The 7,885-nt window shown below is 42.2% G+C and overlaps 1 long non-coding RNA gene across 1 annotated transcript; it reads right to left on the bottom strand.

Moving 5' to 3' along the window:
- Positions 1-203: 203 nt before the first annotated feature.
- LOC123824924 lies at positions 204-4,322 on the bottom strand. Its single transcript, XR_006786781.1, has 3 exons — positions 3,969-4,322; positions 633-759; positions 204-242 (listed from the first exon to the last, which is right to left on the bottom strand). It is a non-coding gene; the product is annotated as an uncharacterized LOC123824924 (long non-coding RNA).
- Between the last annotated feature and the right edge of the window lie 3,563 nt (positions 4,323-7,885).

The following is a 7,885-nucleotide window of genomic DNA, read 5'->3' as shown; positions in this document are numbered from 1 at the left end:
TCACTCCCTTGCCATTCAAGAAGTTTCCATCTGGTAAAGATACAAAATAGGATTTCATAATTTTCATAATATGAATAGGAATTCATATGCTTGGGGTAGATGGGGATTACTGAGTTATACATCCAGGAAAATAAGCACTGGTTCACTTACCTATGACTCTACCAGGGCAGCGAAGCCCTGGTGAAACAGGAGTGAGGATACCAGCTCCTGGGGGACATCCAACCCCTTCCACATAAGAAAAACTGAAGGAAAAGGAACGAGATCTGTTTTCCAGCTTGTTGGGGAGACAGATAGTGTTCAGACCCAGTGTCTGCCTCACTCAGAGCCAAAATGCTTGGCTTACCAGACCCCCATGCCCACCACACTTGACCCTTTGTTTTAATTTCTGGCCAGCCAGAGCGGCCCCAGAGAAAGGCACGAAATGCTAGCAGAGCCACCCCCATAGACCCCCACATGACATCAACTGCCAGGAAGAGACTGTTGAACTTAAATGTTAGCCTTACGGGATTTGTAGAGGCTCTGGAAAGGCTGGGTAACGCCACCCGCAAGTGCAAGGGAGCTTCCCATAAAAGGTCAACTTGGACCAATGCAACACAAGAGGTGAGGGGAAACCCAGCCGATCTATTGCTCACCCTTTTCTTCCTCTGTGGGCAGCTCTGATACCCATGAGGTCTACATCTGCAAGATGAGCAGCCAGCTGTCAAAATCCACGGCTGGCTTGGCGATGCTCCACTGCCCTTCCCTCTGGATTTCCTGGAACTGCACCCCCCCCAAATCATTAGCTTGCAAGTTTTTTCTCAGGCTTTGCTTTCTGGGATAGTAGTCATGCCTGTCCCAGGATTAGTTCCTAAGTCAGGGGTAGCAGGGCTTTCACACTGGGCATGCGTGACATTGAAAAGAGCCTGCAAGTGGGCCTGGGGAGATCCAGGAACAGTCACAGGTGAGCACAGATGGGAAGTAGAGAAGCTGCGGGGGTGGGAATGGGTTCTCCGCACATGACCTGTGCAGCGGAGACAAAGATCAGAGAGGGGAGGGGCACAGGATCTCCTGCGGGGCTGCACTGCATGTAACCCCTCAGCCAGAACCAGGTTCTCCCACCAGGGGTGCTTCTTCCCAATGAGAGCAGACTGCATGCTCAGTAGGAACTGGTGGAAGGCAGGAAGAAGGTAGGGCAGATGTGAAAAGCAATTTCCTTCTAAATCTGTACATCTGGAAACCCTCATGATGAGGGGTGCCTCTAGGGGGTAAGGAAGAGCCCCCAACTTTAACAGACATGAAAGTCTCCTCCTTGGGGAGGAATACAGGGAATTTCCCCTAAGACTGTAGCTTCGCTGGTTTCAGCAAACCTTTATTCTTCACTCGACAGGAGGTAAAAATAAAGTGTGATCTAAAAAAAAACAAGTGTGTGGTTAGCTAAAGTTATGATATCAGTGTTTGGTGGTGTTAGTCACATCAGTTACACACTCTGAGTCTCAACGTCTTTGGGGAAATCCCCGCAACACCTGCCTCACAAGACCATTAGCAGAATCCAGTGAGGTGATGGGAGATGTCTTTCAATGGCTGCCTCGTCTGGAATGAGTTGGGCTGCAAGGTTCAAAAGAGTCAACTATAGATAGCTGGAATTTTAAGGGCATTTGTTATTTCTCAAGACCCGAAGCCCAGGAGTAATTGCCAGTGTCGGTGAATTCAGGAACCGGAATCAGATCCCCCAGGGGACTTGAGCTTGCCACAGCTGCAGAAATCACGTCCCCACACAATTGTATTGCAGGTTCCAAAAGAGGAAGGGACTCTTCTCTGTGTCTCTCTTTTTATCAGAAAGACAAAATATCCAGGAAGTCCCAATGGACCTCCCCTCAGATCTCATTGGACAGACTGGCTTATACACCCCACTCCAAACTAATCATAAGCAAGGAGGTAGGAGTGCCCAAATTGGTTGGAACCAATCATCATTCATCCCTTGAGCTTGGGGCGGTCCCCCCTCCTCTTCTTAGAGTCCATTACCACCAGACAGGTGAACAGAATCAGAGTTTTGTTGGCACAGAAGTAGGCAATGGCATTGACTAAGAAACCAAAAGTGACAAAGTTGAAAAGTGCTAAAAGAGTATTTTTTAATACACTGTATGACAAACTTGAGGGATTTTTTTATTTTAAATTCTTATGGGGTTTTAGTTTTTATCAAGAGTTTTTTTTTAAAGGTTTTTCTTTTTCACTCTTTTTTAAGATTTTATCTATCCATTTCTAGAGAGGGAAGGGAGGGAGATAGAGAGAGAGAGACATCAATGTGCAGTTGCTGGGGGTCTTCCCTGCTGTGGGCATGTACCCTGGCTGGGAATCGAACCTGCGACACATTGGTTCGCAGCCCGCGCTCAATCCACTGAGCTACGCCAGCCAGGGCTACTTTAGGGATTAAAAAAGAAAGAATAAGTTCCTGTTCTTAAGGACCTTAAAATCAAACCTAATGAAACTATGATACAGATAAGCTTTATTGAAAGAAGGAAACTTTATTCTAAAACTCTGCTTATCCTGTGAATTTGGATTCCCACTCTTTGCAAAACAATGATTAGGATAATCAAGGTGTTTCCCACTTAATCAGTTGGTTCTGCAAAAATGTAAAAAAGAGTGAATGAATAACATGATCCTCCCTTTAGAAATAAATTTCAGCTTATGAAATTCAGAATTAAAGCTCCACTCCTGGTTGTTACAGATTTGAGAAAAAGTCAATTTCTGCACTTTCTTTCTGTTTGGGTTCTGATATGCACCCGCCAGCCCAGGCATTCAAAGCCCTCAGCACCTGACCACAGGTGGGACAGGGTGTCTCGCACTAGGGGGAGACTTCATCTTTCTTGATGGGACTGTTGACACTGTTGACAGAAATGGTACAGGATTTCAAAGAACCGTAAGCAGATTTAGGTGTTTCGGAATTCATAAACAAACGTTTTAACTGACAAAGAACAGATCGGAGTTCCTGGAGGACCCGCCCCCCCGCCACACACACTTTCTTCTTCCTGTCTTTATGCCACTTTCCGTTGCCTCTCTGTTTGAAAATTTGGTCTGACATTAGTTTCTAATGAAACCAATATGTTTATCATATTTGATGGCAGACTCGGTTTTTTTTGCCACTTGTTATTGTTTCCCTTAGGTTCAACTGGCAGCCCCTGCAGATTCCTTTGCACGAAAATGACACCAAAGTTCTAGTGGCGAGAAGCAAATTCTACACCTCCTGATACTGCCAGCAGAAGAGAGCCCTGCAAGTGATTTTCCTTTTCCTTGAGGAAAAAAATAGAAAGGATAAAAGGCCTTAGCAAGAAAACACGCTCACATAACAGAGCAATGGGTTTCAGAGCTTTCTGTGATTCTAAACACTTGGTTGACTTACAGCGGCCCTTTGGCACCCTGGTAGAAGACCTTGGACTTGGGGAACAGACTCAGTTCGCAAGACGAACTTTTATAGTCCCATCAGCCGTGGAGAGAAACAGAGCAGGCCCCGAAGAAAGAATAAATAAGGAAAAAACACGTTGCAACATTCACTATCAAATTATACTTCCGATCTTTTCTTACATCTACAAATTCCTTGCAAATTGAAGTTGTGCAATGTCATTCAATTATCTAGATGCCACTTCAGGGGAAAAAAGGGAAAACAACTTTAGTATAATTTGAAAAGTCTCCTTCCTGAAGACACAAAAATGCTGAAGTCTCTGTTGTCTAAAAGATTTCCCCTTGTTCCACTGTGGTCAGCCATGTCTTTCCTTCCCTTTTCTTTACCTCCAAACTCTCAAAAGAGACTTTACATTTTCTTAAATACTCTCTCCACGCCCTTCTCACAACAATTGTTCTGCCTCCAACAACTTGCTGTTTAGGCATTTCTTAAAATCCAAGGGCATCTTTTCAAATGATCGCCTCCAACTTCTTGAAATATCTGTTAGTCCTATTCCATTCATCCTGCTCATAGGCTAAGACGCCATACTCACCTGAAACCACGGCTTAACTTGGTGTCTCCTAAATGATCCAGGAGGTTCCTAAGGATTCAACCTTCTTCTCTCTCTGACTGTCTCATCTACCCGCCCATGGCCACAAATATCCACCATTTCTGTATCTTAAATTTTACCTCTCATCTAAACAGCAGATACCTGTCAACCTCTGGTTAAATCAGCATGTCAATCAGAAACACCAGGGCACTTCAGAAGGCTCCCTTTTCAGTCTTAGTCCTGCTCCCAATATACCTTGAATAGGGCCCCCGCCCCCACACCGGGATTAAAAGAAGAAATCTTTGTTCTTCTTTAGAATGTCTAAGATCCAGTCAGTCACTCAGTTTTCTCCCTTCCGTGTCTGCAGTTACTTCCCCATCTAAGCTGCAGTTCTGATGGCTACGGTGAAGATCAAGTTCCTGTGACGTCTGCTCTAGGTCATTTCTAACAGATGTTTACCCTGTCTTTTCACGGCCTTCCGCTCACCCTTCCCCTGTCAGAGTTATTTTCCTAACTTACAACGGTGTGTTACTTCGGACTCAAATCCATCTACTCCTTCCTCATTTTCTACAGAACGGAGATCAGTACCCAGTTTAGCATCTAAGATCCTTCGTAACTAGGGTGTCATCAGGCTTTACAACCTGAAACAATCTTCTGTAGAATGCATTGTTTTAGCAGACTAACAGGGTTCACCACGGGGAAGACATACACACAGAATGAAAACGAAACAAAACAAACAAGCAAAAAAATAGAAAAGGCAAGTTGCTTTTCTTTTTTTTAAGTTACATGGCGAAACTTCATTGTTTAACAACGATTGCATTGCCATCTGCTGGATAGGTGAGAGCACTGCAGTTGAAGCAAGTTCAAACATGGAAGGTTGGGTTTCAATTTTCAAAGATTCTCTCTCAATATATCTTTTAATATCTAATCTACTAGCAGATGTTTGCGTTTTATGTAAAAATTACTTTTGACTTAGAAGCACACAGTATCACAATGAACAAATTGGCATGACCTCTGTCGATAAGAGCCTGTGTCTGTTCACCTTTCGATGCTGAGGATGTCCTGGGGAGTCCAAGAAGGAAACCATTCGTGTTAATGGGGAAGCGATGTGTCTCGTCGGGTGTCAGGTGACATTCAGAAAAGTGTTTGCAGATGCCACTCAACAATTCCAATCTTTCTTAACCTGTGAGCCTCAGAACTGGAATTGCATTTCTCAAGGAAGCTTCCCCAGGCCAGGTCTCTGCCTCCCTGAATTTATACAATGTACTATTTGCACATGCCCTTTATTTAGAAAGCTAACCATACTGCACTATACTGGCACGTGACATTTCCTATGTCTGCCTCTTGATATGCAGTAGAGGGCAAGAACCTGGTCTCTAGCATCAACCTGTTTTCAAGCATGAAGTTGCCACTTGGGAGCTGTTATTTCTGTGATCACCTTCATCCCCTGTCAAACAGAGATAAAATATTGACTTCCCAGTGGTTTTAGAAAGACTAAATTAGCCAAAATGTAAAATCACTCAAAATAGTGCCTGTGCTGTAGTAAGTGCTTAACAGTTATTAGCTCATAGCAAGTAGATTGTGGTAGACACACAGAATATTGCTGGACAATGCTCCCAACAGACAGCGGTGAGTCCCACGTATGGTAGGCTTACAACAAATATTACTGAGTGACACGCTTTTCAGCTAATTTAAAATAATTTGGATTTTTAATGCATACAGGTAAAATTCATCACTATTAAAATGTGATGGGTTAATAATCATGCTGGCAATTGAGATAGAGAAAATATCCATTCCCCTAATATGTTCTGTGACCCTGTTCTGTATCCCCTGTTCCTACCCCAGTCCCTGGGGAGCCCCAAGCCTTGGTAACCACCGATATACTGTATTTCACTACAGCTTTCCTTTTCTAGAATAGTATATGAATGAAATCATGCCACGTGTTATTTTCTGTGTGTGGCTTCTGTTACTTAGTGTAGGGATTTTAAGATCCATTTGCACTGTTTTGTATAACAATACTTCATTCTTTTTTATTGCCCATTAGTAACTCCTGGAGAGCTGGATTCTTCCTAACTTTTGGCTGCTGTAAATAAAGCTCCATGTAAATCCATACATAACTCTGTGAAGACATATGTTTTCATCTCCCTTGGCCAAATACCTAGAAAGTTGCTAGGTTGGATGGTAGGTAGATGTTGCAACGCAAGAGAACTACCAAGTGGCTGTAGCGTTTTATTTTCAATTAACAAGGATGAGTTCCACTTATCCTATAACCTTGCAAATACTTGACATATTCAATTTCATTGATGTTAGTTATCCTAACAACTAGCGATATTAAACATTTTTAACCTGCATATTTGATATTCATGTATCTTCCTTGCTGTCCATATATACTTTGCTCATTTTGTAATTTATCTTCTTACTATTGAATTGTAGGATACAAGCCCTTTACTAGATGTGTTTTGCAAGTTTCCTTCCAATCTTGGCCTTTCATTTTCTTAGTAGTTTCTTTTGAAGAGCAAAGTTTTGATTTTGATGAAGTCTCATTTATCATTTTTTCTTTTTTTTCCATGAAATTTTTATGGAGAAATAAATAATTTAGGGAGAATTTAGGACAACAATATTCAGTCTTCTGATTCATTAAATGATGTTTCACACATTTCAGATTTCTTTAATGTTTTTTCTCAGCAATATTATGTAGATTTGTTGTCCATGGCTGGTATGTTTTTTTTGTTAAATTTGTCCCCTAGCATGAGCCACTTTTTTAATGCTGTAGTAAATTGGTGAATGGTACCTTTCTTATTTTCACTTAAATTGTTTATTGCTAACATATACAATTAAAACAAATTTTGCTTATTGACCTTGTAACCTGCGACATTGCTGAAAAGAGAAAAACTTAGTTCTAGTAGCTTTTTGCAGATTCCTTAGAATTTTCTACATACATGGTCATGTCTGCAAACACAGTTTCTTTCCTTCCAACCCACATGGCTTTCATTTTATTTTCTTACCCTGTTCTACTGGTTAGCAATTTGCCTTTTTCTTGATCTTAGAAAGTATTGAGCCATTCTCTATGAAGTATGTTAACTACAGGATTTTTTGTAGATAACCTTTTACCAATTTGACGATAATCTATTCTACTTTCAGTTCGATGAGATTTTTAATCTCAAAGTAGAGAAGACAGAACATACTTAGCTGGAATACAGAACAGTGGAGGACTTGAATACCAAGCTCATGTAGAGGGTCCTTCAGCTGTTACAGGAAGAGGCTGAATTAAAAAGGAAAGCAAAAAAAGAGAAGAGGTGGGAAGAAAACAGAAGGCATTTCACGAATACATGGCACAGCAATGTGGGAGAGAGGAAGTTCAGGGGAAGGACTGGACAAAGTAATAGAGGAACAGAAGGAAAAAAAGGTGAGTTAAGAAGGACAGGGAGCTGAGACTTGGAAAGGAGGCAAGAAAACAACTTGTAAATGAAGTCCTATGTACAAGAAAAGATTCAAATTCAAGAAAGGTTGCAAAGAGAGGAGAGACTTCCAGCCAAGATGGAGGCATAGGTAGATATACAGTGCCTCCTTGCACAACCAAAAGGACAACAAGAAATTTAAAAACAAAAACCAACCAAACTGCTGGAAAATCCAACTGCATGGAAGTCCGACAACCAAGGAATTAAAGAAGAAACATTCACCCAGACCAGTAGAAGGGGCAGAGATGGGCAGCCAGGATGGAGAGGACACACAGTAAGGCGGCATCTAGAAGACCAAGTAAGGCCTTGGTTAGAGGACTGGGGCGGGCAAGGCATTGACTTGTGGACCAGGCAAGGTGGCAGCTGGTGCGGATAAACCAGGAGGAACAACTGGGGAGCAAGACAGACCACACAACACAGGGTTCCATGAGGGGAAATAAAGCCTAAAACATCTGATTGAAA

Source organism: Phyllostomus hastatus, unplaced genomic scaffold (genome assembly GCF_019186645.2).
Source record: "Phyllostomus hastatus isolate PE091 unplaced genomic scaffold, TTU_PhHast_1.1 phas_contig_58, whole genome shotgun sequence".
Lineage (NCBI taxonomy): Eukaryota > Metazoa > Chordata > Mammalia > Chiroptera > Phyllostomidae > Phyllostomus > Phyllostomus hastatus.
The sequence above is the reverse complement of the archived record's forward strand: the minus strand, read 5'-3'. Positions and strand labels throughout refer to the sequence as shown.